We start from the raw sequence: 12,461 nt of genomic DNA, 5'->3' as shown, positions 1-12,461 counted from the left end.
ACCATCTCACCAGACAGCAGATCTAAAGGAAAAATGGTGTGTGGGCATAAGGAATCCAGTGAGCACACCTGTTGGTCTGAGAGCCTACTGGATTCTGTCAACTCAGTGTCTTTAAAGCAAACCTCCAGAAATGCTCACGAGACTACCACTCGATATCGGAAATAAAAAGATGATTCTGAAGTTATTTATTTCAGTAAAGTTAGACACAGTCTCTTTGCACAGAGCAGGCTGGCAATCTCATGGAGTTTGGGGAATCATGGACAAAGGAATTGACGGTCTTTCAGAAGGTAAAGTGTGTTGACATTATCTGTAGAAATGTGGTTACACAGGTGAGATGTTGATGAATGACACTCAGAACTGTGTTTATGGACAAGCCTGTTCTTTATTGCTGACCTCAGAAGCAAAGTTCTGACACTGGCTGGTTTACAGAAAGGCTTTCATTAAGTTGTTGATGATCAGCTGAAGGCTTTCAGTTTTTGGTGATTACTTGTTATTATCACTGCAGAGCAACTACTCTTTTCCTAGGTATATGGCAACTTTTTGCCCCCGTTACCATACTAAGCAAGCATAAATCCAAAACAGTGATATAAAACTTCAAGAATGGTGAGAAAAATCCATTTTGATAAACGTTAAGAAAAATGTTGAGTTTGATTTTATTTATAAGCAACTGTTTAGAATAGATGACATGAGACTTGGTATTTTAATAGGGAGTCCATAATTATTCAAAACCAAAAAGGATTATTTTGCTATTAATAATTCTTGTGAAATAACTATACTTCTACTTTAATCTTGGAATATTGACTTCATTATATTTATTAAAAAGAAACATTATTATTTTAAATAATCAAATACTACAAAGAAGGGAAAACACTAGAAACCTCCACAAATATTAAATACTCATCATTAGAGTTAAAACCCTTCCCTACACTAATCCATAAATCCCACAAATGTTAGTTTTAGTTTTGTACTTAATTGTATTCAGTATTTGCCACAAATTCCTTTAACACAGCTTCCATTGCTGAGTTACGTCGAGTCACCTCTTTGTAGGCTCATTTTATTGCGTTTCTTGAAATGCACACATTTGTCGCTTCTTGCTTTCTTGATATCTGATCACCATCTCTTCTGAGTGTAATATCCTTGGGCTGCGTTTGTCTCTCAGAACGTTCTACACATTTTAAACTATTTCTTGTCGTTTAATGTTTCTCTGGAGAAGTATTAGGTCACTCTTAATCTCCCCCTTCCATGTCACATTTTCTCCTGCAAGGGTGACTAAAGACACTTTCATCTTAGAGTTTGGTAGGGGAGCCAGAAGTATATGTGGGTGGAGTCTACTTCATTTTCACTCCCTTGAAAGATGTCTTACTACATTCTAAAAGCTAGGCAGCTAAACATCGCACTCTTTAAAATCCCTATCTGCCACTCAACAAATATATCCATGTGGGAGTTTTGGAAAAGGAACGTAAGAGCAAGAGAAATTGTCTCTTGATACTGATTCTTGCCTTGTTTAAAGGCTCTGTAATAACCACGCCTGAGGTAGGCACCCTCCTCTCTGATAACAGATCTCCTCATGACCTACTCCTACTGAGTTGTCGCTAATCCCTACAAGCCATAGAGGGTTGCAGTATTCAGGACATAAGCTTTGCTGCTCCGATAAAGAGACACAAATATCAAATGAGAGTGTACTTCTTTCTCAGATAAGGTCGAAACGTGTGATACTTGCCGGCAGGGTGATTCTGCTCCAACATGGTTTTAAAGGGAGATCCTCAGATCTTTCTTATCTTATTTGTCTATAAACTCATGAGACATATCTTCCTTGTGGTAGCATCTAAGTCAGTTCTGTATTTTGGACCCTGCTTCAAAGAAGTAGCACTGGGAGGAAAAGAATTTTTAAAGCAAATGACACAAAATTTGCACGCGTTGCTTCTGACTGTTTCAGTTGTTAAGTTAGGACATGGCACAACCAGCTCCAAGAGATGCTGTGAGATACATTGCCTCATTGGGCAGCTACGTGCTCAGTGAAACTACATTATTATGGAAAACTGGAACTACAGATCGGAAGGGGAGAATAAGTTAGACAAGGGGGGGTCAGACCCAGATGAGAATGCTGACATACCAGTAGAACTGCAAGTTTTTTACTAATGAATATCAGCAAAAATATGGAGAATGTGTTTTGGAAAGAAATTAAATATGGTAGTGCAGAGAGAAAGGAACGCAGTTCGCAATACAGGAGTAGAATGACCAGAGATTCTAGTTTCAAAGTGTTGGCTCAAGCAGCTGGCAGCCATTCAGACAGGTGGCAGGGTTGCTTGGCTGACATCCGAACAGAACTGTAACCTAAATGAAGCTGAGTTTAAGACATCCCTTGGCATGATATAAAAGAACGAATCCAAAGATAGAGGGAGATAGAAATGTTGGCGTGACACTGAAAAATGTGCTACTGGCTCACCTACATTCTGTGTCCCTTGAAGAGGACTGTCCTTTATCGCAGTGTTGAGAAACTGATTGATGATGGAGTGGGGAAAATCCTCACACACTTCCTAGTGGCTGTCCTCAGTAGCCTAGGCGTTAAATAGAAAATTCTGCCTTGAAAAGGGGTGCCCGACTTCAAAGTAAATGATAAAATCTTGGGTGATGGAAGCAATTACAAAATTTATCTGACATAGACAAGATAGGTATTATTGCCATAACGGCAGCAAGACCAGAGTGAAAAACAAGTATGTTGATCCCCCGAAAGAAATAGGTAGCTAACTAAGGCCCTTCTTGATCTAAGTAATGAAGGTCAAGGTTGGGGCACAGAGGTCTATCTTGAGTCATCAAGATAATCATAGCTGTTCCCCTCATTTCCAGACCAGAGCCTTTAACAAAACACACACCTCTCAAATAAAGTAGCCTGCTCAAGTTCCTTTCCACCACAAGTGAATACTGTGTAAATTCTTCCCAGCCTTCTTCAAAGTGATCTAGGGCCATTTGTTAAAACGGTTGTGCCCTGGGAAAAGAGAAGTCTCCATCTTTTGTGGACGAGTGAACCCAGGCTCTGAAGTCATGTTAATTCCAGGGGCACAGGACACCACCTTGTTTACTAGTAATGTTTCTACTGATTCTCTGGCCACAGTTGAAAAACATGGCCAGATACGATGGACCCCCTCCCAGTGCCTGCTCTGGATTTTTCTGAATGTGTGTGTACAATGCAGAAGAGATCTATATTGTTGATACAGATGTACAGTTATGTACAGATGTGAGGTGATCTCGGAGACAATGATATCATTGGCTTCCTGAATCGTCCATGTACCAAAACGAAGAAGCTGGGATATCAAGTTGTAATAAACAACACCAAAATAACAATGGCTTAAAATGAGGACCAACAATATGTGTCTTGTTTCTACTGTAAATCTATCAAGAATTAGGAGGGAGTAATTTGCTCATTATAATGATTCATGGGTCCACTCTAGGGGGGCATCCATGATCTCAAATATTTCCTTCTGCAGTAGGACAAGAACACAAGTTAGGGAGGTTTTCACACCAGCCGTGAAACGTTAGAGACCATTTCTGTTTGTAAATAATTATAATATTCATTTATCTTTATTCTCCCAAACTGCTTGTGGAGAGTGGTGCAGAGTTAGGATATTTCCTTTCTTAGTCACCACTTTACAATGGTTATCAAATGAAATTGTGGGATCTTTATTGTTTGATTTCTGCTGCCTCTGTGTGTTTACGCATATGGTTGTTACTATTTTGCTATTTTGTAAGATATTGAAAGAGGGAGACTGAATAACACAGTTTCACTCTATCGTTACCTGTTAATATCACCTCTTCAAAATGTCCTGAATCAAAGCATTCCAAAACATATACTCTATTTTATCTGCAAATCAAGTGTTATTATGACTTTCTAAAATTTTACTGCTCTAAATATACTATAAAAATATATCTTTACATCAATATTCAATTTTTTAAATATTATGTCTGCCAAATCTAACTGCATATTATTCAGATTATTGCAAATCTGACCATATTACCTTACAGATTGTATACGTACAACCACACCACCATAAATGCAAATATCAGTTTCCACTTACTCTCATTATCACTGGCTACTTTTATTTTGTTTTTAATAATTTTCTTAAAATTTAACTCAACTTGGATTATTTTGCATTACTTTGCAACTGAATTTAAATATTTCATATATATGTTATACATTCCTTTTTACATTTTTGGTGAATTTCCTCTTCATGTCCCTTGTTCATTTTTTTAAAGTAACAATTTGATTAACTTTTTACACAGCTATAACAGACCATGTGGTGGCCAAAGAGGCTGGAAATATTTTTCTTAATTTGACATTTGTATTTAATTTTTTGTAATTATTTTCTTATACAGATTTAATGTTAGGAAATTCTATGAGTTTTTAGCTTAGTGTTTACATTTACCTTTGTTTTCATACCTGAATGAATATTATTCATCATCGTAAACTATATTAATACTTCCAATTTTCTTCTAATTATTTCATTCTTTTTTTTTCTTAGTACTTTTGAAATATGTGTTATATGACACTTTACCCATCATAAACAGTTTTTTCCTTGATGGTTGACATGTAATTCAATACTACTCATTCAGTAATTCTTACTTTCTTTTTTTATTATGATGCTATATTCATCACAATTTAAAATTCTTGAAATGTGTTGATATTTAATTTTCAGTGATCTATCTATGTAATTCTTAAAAATTTGGGAGGCAATCCCTCTTTCAGTTATATTATCTCACTTTGCTTAGCTAAAAGAGTATATTGACTATATATCTGTATTTTAAAATTAATCTTTATTGGAGTATAGTTGATTTACAGTGTTGTGTTAGTTTCTGCTGTACAGCAAAGTGAATCGGTTGTATGTATATATATATGTATATATATATACATATATATATACATATATATATACACACACACTCTTTTTTAGATTCTATTCCCATATAGGTCATTACAGAGTATTGAGTAGAGTTCCCTGTGCTATACAGTAGGTTGTTATTAGTTATCTAGTTTATATATAGGAGTGTGTATGTGTCAGTTCTGATCTTCCAATTTACCCCTCCCCACCCCCACTTTCCCCCTTGGTAACCATAAGTTTGTTTTCTACATCTGTGACTCTATTTCTGTTTTGTAAGTAGGTTCATTCATACCATTTTTTTTAGATTCCACATATAAGCAATATCATATGATATTTCTCTTTGTCAGACTTCACTCAGTATGACAGTCTCTAGGTCCATCCATGTCACTGCAAAAAGCATAATTTCATTCTTTTTATGGCTGAGTAATATTCCGTTGTATATATGTACCACATCTTCTTTATCCATTCCTCTGTCGATGGACATTTAGGTTGCTTCCATGCTGTGGCTATTGTAAATAGAGCTGCAATGAACATTGTGGTACATGACTCTTTTTGAATGATGGTTTTCTCAGGGTATATGCCCAGGAGTGGGATTGCTGGGTCCTATGGTAGTTCTATTTTTAGTTTTTTAAGAAATCTCCATATGTTCTCCATAGTGGCTGCACCAATTTACAGTCCCACCAACAGTTTAGGAGGGCTCCCTTTTCTCCATACCCTCTCCAGCATTTACTCTTTGTAGATTTTGATGATGGCCATTCTGACTGGTGTGAGGTGATACCTCATTGTAGTTTTGATTTGCATTTCTCTAATAATTAGTGATGTTGAGCATCTTTTCATGTGCCTCTTGACCATCTGTATGTCTTCTTCGGAGGAATGTCTATTTAGATCTTCCTCCCATTTTTTTGATTGGGTTTTTTTTTTTTTTGATCCACTTCCTAGAGTAATGAAAATAAAAACAAAAATAAAGGGGACCTAATTAAACTTAAAAGCTTTTGCATAGCAAAGGAAATCATAACCAAAACGAAAAGACAAGCCACAGAATGGGAGAAAATATTTGCAAATGAAGCAACTGACCAGGGTTAATCTCCAAAATATATAAAGAGCTTATGCAGCTCAGTATAAAAAAAAAAAAACAAAACCTCAATCAACCATATATCTGTATTTTTTGATAGAATTCTATCCAAAAATCACAGGTAGTTTCATTGAAAATACATCATGTTAATAATTCAGTTTGGAGAGAATTGATATTTGCATAATACTGAATTTATTCATCCCAAATTTTCATTGACTTAGTAAATATCTGTAGTCTTTTTTGAAAAATGCTGTTCTGGAATATTTCACATGATTTTTCACATTATATTGCTCTTTGCCAATGTTAATGGATTCTTTTTTTTATATATTCTTTCTGACTGCAAATTATTGATTGCTGCCTGTATATATATGCAGAACTCTTACTAAGTAGTCTTAATAATTTTAAAAAACAGATGATTTGTTCAGGTTTTCCAGGTAAACAATAATGTCATGTGAAAATAATATTTTGTTTCTTCCTCTCAGTTATTATATCATTTTATTACTTTTGGGAACAATTATGTAAAACATTACAAACTGAAATAGCGAATTATAACCATATGTATTTTCCTGACTTTAATATGAATATATTTAGTGTTACATTCTTAAGTGGTATTTTGGCTTTATGTTTCATATAAATATTCTTATAAAGTTAAGGAGTTATCTTTCTTCCCATCATAGTTAAAATTTTTTAATACTAATGGGTATTAAAAATTTTAGGTGCCATGTTCAATACTTAGAGTCATGCAGACTAAGTTTACTCTTCTTTGCCATGTTAATGGACTTAAATAAATTGATTTCTTAATGTTGAATGATCTTCAGACCTCTGAAAAAATCCCAACTTGTTCATGGTCTCTTTTTTAGTACCTCGATGGGTTTGATTTTACTAATGTTCAATTTATGATTTTTCACATATATGCACAAATAAGGTTAATTTTTAATTTGCTTTTTGCGAGCTATCTTTGAAGGATTTGAGGATAAAGTTATTTCAAATGGGTCAAATTATTAGGACTATTTTATGACAACGATTCTTTTAAAATGGTTTAAATAGCTAGGGAATCAGGGGTCTTTTGACCTATTGATACATTTCATCTATAAAAACAGTATAATTATTATACATAACTGTTGAGCAACTGTTCCCCAAGTGTTTATAAGGGTTTCTTAGGTTGGCTCTTTTGTTTCTGTCATCATTTTTCAACCATTGTCCCAGTAGTAAAGATGGATGATTATTTTGAATCCCTTCACTTTTTTCTTTGCTTATCTGTCTTACTAAAGAACTTAAGCCAGAAGGATAGTTGGTATAAGTTTATGACATAAGTTCAGTGAGTGAATAGCCTGACATAAGGCAGTGGAACACAATGGTTTACGGTTAGTCTATAGAAGTGAGCATTTGCTCAACATGTTTTGTTCTCTATATTGATGAAGAAGTGAGTCCTGTTTGGCCTGACAACCCAGTTGATCCTTAGAAAGTTTCTGTCCTGCATTGTTGTATCCCTTCCAAACATCTGCAATCATGTGTATGTGAGGTCTTCGGGTATATCAGCTCCAATGGTGTTTAATCAAATTAGCAGTCAGAGTCGTGAATAAAGACCTCTCCAACTTTTTTGTATCTTGCATTTATCTCAGCTCCACTCCGACAGAAGGATGTGATTCTGACCCTGTTTCCCTGACACTGTGCAGTCTTTTTCAGTAAGTAGAATTTCCAGGTCAGGGAGTGAAAACATCTTTTTATCTAGTATCACCTATTTTAAATTCAGAAGAAATTTATTCAAGCTTCTGAAGAGTGTATGACACACTAATTTCCAGTGCTAGTACAGCTGTTTGCTATTTTTATAGTTGTGTGGTCATTTCAGTGCCAGTTTGGATTTGTGAATTTAGATGCTTATTGCTAAGATGTACTGCAGTGAATGCTGGGAAACCTGGTATAAGACAGATGTTAACAAATTCTAGTAGATTCCAAAGAGGGTAACTTAGACAGTTAAAAAGAATGTAAACCCATACCTAATGTGAAAAAAACAAATGGAAGGATTTAGTTCTGCTCAAAAGAGCTAAAAAGAAAATATTAAATATATTTATATATCTGAAACATTTCTTTTTTAAAAAAATTAGACTTAATGCAGTAAAATTAAGACCAAGGGAAGAAAGTGACCACGAGGCAGATTTAATTTTGATAAAAGAAAAATATTTCTGATAACTATAACTGTCCAAGAGTGGGATTGGTTTCATCTTTAATGTAGTGATTACTCCACTTGTAAAACATTTCTCATAGAAATTGGGTGATCACCTAAGATTCCTGTATGAGGAAGTATTCCCAATGTCCCTTCACTAATTTATTGTTCAGGTTTTAAATTTCAAGTTATGCAGTGTTACAGAAAAAAATTACTTCCTTTGTTATAAATATTGAGGACCCAGGATCATTCCTTTCCTTTCATCTTACTGTTTTATTTGCACAGAGATAAAACTGTACAATTTACTTCAGTCTTTCTGTAGATTTATATAATTTTATGTTTATGTCTCATCATTTAATAGATTTTTTCCCTTTTTTTTTTTTTTTTTTTTGCAACCAAAAGGCTCAAAATTGGTTTCTGGTAAATGAGAAACTGAAATATATGGTGAATAAGATACGCCTCCTTTTCCGGGTTGGAAAAGCAGATCCATGTAAAATTCAAAGCCAAATGGTAACTTTTTTCTTCTCTCAAACTTTAGAGTTTTGAATCTTTAATTAGATGTATTGTGGTTCCCATCTGTTCATCTACCGTATGTTAACTGAGCATCTACTATGCGGCAGGCATTGTGTTCGATGCTGGGGATACACCAGTGGGCAAATCTCTTCTCTAATGAGCTTCTAGTTTAATTGGGGAGGTGAGGGCCAAAAATAAACATACAAACAAGCCAATATAATGTCCACATGATGGTGATAAATGTTTAAAAGTACTATAAATCAGACAAGGAGAACGATGGGGCGTGCTCTTTTAGGATGTGCTCTCTGAAAGGGTGCAATTCAAGCCTCTAATGCCTGAGGCAAGAAAGCGAGTTAATGAGGCTATCTGTGGTGAGAGATTTTCAGGCAGAAGTAACAAGCTCAAGGTCCTGAAACCATAGCATCTTAGGGAATCAGAGACAGAAGACAATAAACAAAGAGGTGAGTGGAAGGAGAGGAGGTCAGAGAGGTCCTTTAGGCACCATAACCTCTAGTGAGGACTTTACACTTCGTTGAGTAAGAGGAAGTCTTTGGGGATGTTAGCAGGAGAGAAGCAATATTCAACCTTACTAGATTAGATTTAGCTTCACTCTACATTGTTCAGAACAGACTTCATGAAGGAAAATGCTGACTCTAGGATGAGAGTATAATAATAATTCAGTCAGAGAAGATGGTGATTTGGACTAGTGTGCTAGTAGTGGAGATCTGAGGAATGGCCAGTGCTGGATGTATTTGAAGGTACATATGCCAGGATTTTCTGGTTTAAATGAACATCAGGATTGAAATTATTCCTGGTATTTTTCCCAAAGCTATTGAAAGAATAGAGATAAAATTGACTGAGTTGGGGGAACTGAAGTAGGAACATATTTAGAGAGGTGATTATGAGGGTTCCATTCTGGATATATGAAACGTGAGAAAGCATCCTGACGAAGACCAGGGCTGTCTAGCCAGAACACCCAGGTTAGAAGTCAAGCTCTGACATTTGCCGGGTGATGCTTTGGGAAAGTTTCTTACTCTTTCTTGCTCTAGTTTCCTCATATTTAGAAAGGTAAAAATCATAGCACCTACCCACCAGCGTTATTGGGAGTCTATGTGCGTAAAAAGACAGAAAATACTTTGTAGAGGGCCTGGTACGCAGTGAAGATTCTGTAAGAGTGGTTATTACATACAAGGGGAAATTTTGAATAGACAGCTGGCTATATAAATCTGAATTCAGGAAATGTTTCAGCCAGAAATATATTTAGAGAATGCTATGGTCGGAATGTGTGTGCCCTCCTTCAAATTCATATGTGGAAACCCCCAAAGGTGATGGTGGGCCAGTAAGGAAGTCCTTGGGTCATGAGGGTAGAGCTCTCATGAATGGGATTAATTCTCCTATGAAAGAGACTCCACAGAGCTCTTCCGTCCCTTGCCCCATGTGAGGACACAGCAAAAAGGCACCAACTGTGAACCCTGAAGAGGGCCCTCACCCAACCATACACCCCGATCTCAGTCTTCCAGCCCCACAAACTGTGAGAAGTTAATTTTGGTTGTTTATAAGCTACCTAGTGTGCAGTGCTTTGTGATAGTAGCCTGAATGGACCAAGACAGAAATCATAAACCACCTACATATTATATTTAAAGTTACAGAGTGGGATGAACATACCCGTGGACTAAGTGTAGGGTGAGGGAAAACAGAACTTAAGGAAAGTCAGGAAGATTAAGACAACACAAAAAGGAAATGGGTATGAAGCTTCCAGTGCAATGGAAGGAGAACCAAGGGGAAAAGGGAGGGTGAGTAAAATCCTGGAATATGGGTGAGAAATGTGTTTCAAGAGGCAGGAAGTGATCAGTTGTATCAAATAAGGCTAAGAGTTGAGTAACGTGAAGATAGAGATGACCATTGGTTTGGGAAAATTATATGTCAGTGGTAGCTTTTAACAATGACTCCAAGAAATGCTGAGGATAAAACTGATGGGAGTAACTTTAAGGGAGAATTGGAGGAGAGAAAGTAGAGCCGGTGAGTTCAGAGACTCTCGAGAAGACTTACTCTGACGAGGAAAAGCAGAAGAGGGCAGTGTCTGGCCAGCATGCAAATCTGAGACAGAAGGCTTCAGTTCTTATTTTAAAGATGGCAGATACCGCACACCTCCCCCCATAGGTATACACTGTATTTACGCGTAGTATGGGAATCAGTCACAGGGCAGTGGAAAGTTTACGTTCTAGGAGGCATAGACAACAACAGAGACAGGGCTTTGCAGAGGGGAAAGGAGATGGTGTCAGCTGTGTCACGTATGTGACAGAAGAACAAAGCAAAGTGTCAACGTCCAGTTGCATGTAGGTTAGTACCTGCGTGTCCTGGGAGGATACAGATGTTTCTGTTCTTATCGTTTCTTTTTTCTTAGTGAAAGGGTCAAGGTCATCACCTGAGAATGAGAAAGGGTGACAATGTTTAGGCAGTTGGAGGAGAAAAGAGAAGGTAGGACACAGTCGTCTACAAAAGTGGAAGACAGTTTACTAAGAAAACGCATCGCTCTACAAAGCAGTTGTAATGCTCACTTCCAGGCTGTCTTTGCATATGCTAAGCTGTGTTTCCCCACACACAGTGTCCATCACAGTATAAGCAGATAGCTGGGATGTTTAAACACCGATGAGGTTTTTTTCAGGGAGAACAGTGATAAAAGGGGTGAATTGGGCAGAAGTCATGGGAAGTCAGAATCTTCTGTCACATTCAATGGTTTCTGACTCACTTTGTTGAAAGGGCATTACAGTATTTCAAGTAACTAGTTATCTATTATTGTTAACTCTGCTTGGAGCCAAGTACTAGAAATTGATGAAAGAATGCATGTTGGTATAATATTACCAGGAAAAATTAGATTTTTTGTTATGCAATATAACTGAAAGTACATTGCATAACATATTCTCTAGAAAATATGCATCAAATAAAATGAAGAAACACATTATCTAATTTTGATTTTAAAATTTGTTCAAAGAACAGTAGGTATTTGAAAACTGATGTATGGGAGTAGGTTTTATATATATGATAAAAGCTACATCTGGTGTTTGAAGGTATGAATCAGTGTAGAACCCAAATGCATTTTTTTCTAACAAACAAAAACGTGACCTAAGGAATTTATTTAACTTTGAGTTCCTCATATTGTCAATGAAGACACTGGGACCACATGATCTGTAAATGCCAGACAGGTCACATTTCTGCCAGCCTCTAGTTTTAGAAAGGCCCATCTTTGGGGTGGGAGGATAAAAATCTTTAAGTGCTAACAACTCAGAAAAGAAACTGTCCTGTACACATAATTCAATTTTTTTTTTTCCTAAAAATGTTGAAAGCCTCGGAGAGAGCAGAAAAGGGAAATGACTAACTTGGCAGTCAGTGCAAATTGTTCTCTTATACTTGAAGGCAGGCTACAGAAAGAACACTATTCGTTAACAGAATTCTCTACTGCCCATTCCCCTGAAGTTAGGCCTGGGTGGGATGGCCCTGGAATAGAGATACTATGTTGTTCCTTCGCCCTAGTGTTTCTTTGTGAATTAAACTCACTCTGATGGTCATTCACTGCAGTTATTCAACACATGGGGATATTGTTATTCAGAAGTAAAACATTTTAAAATTCAGGAATGCACCAGTTGAATTCAAACTATTTTAGTGACGTCAGATTTCATAGCCATAAATGTTTGATAGGTTTCGGTCTTAAAGACAAAATTTCATATTCTATCTACCAACTGCCATGAACAATACTAAAAAGCTAGTAGGCTCTCAAAAAAAAAAAAAGTGACTACTTCCAAATCTGTTATCATTGCTTTGCCTTTTTTTAGCCAAAATT

This window comes from Grampus griseus (assembly GCF_964374135.1).
Source record: "Grampus griseus genome assembly, chromosome: 21".
Classification (NCBI taxonomy): Eukaryota; Metazoa; Chordata; class Mammalia; order Artiodactyla; family Delphinidae; genus Grampus; species Grampus griseus.
Note: the sequence above shows the minus strand (reverse complement) of the source record.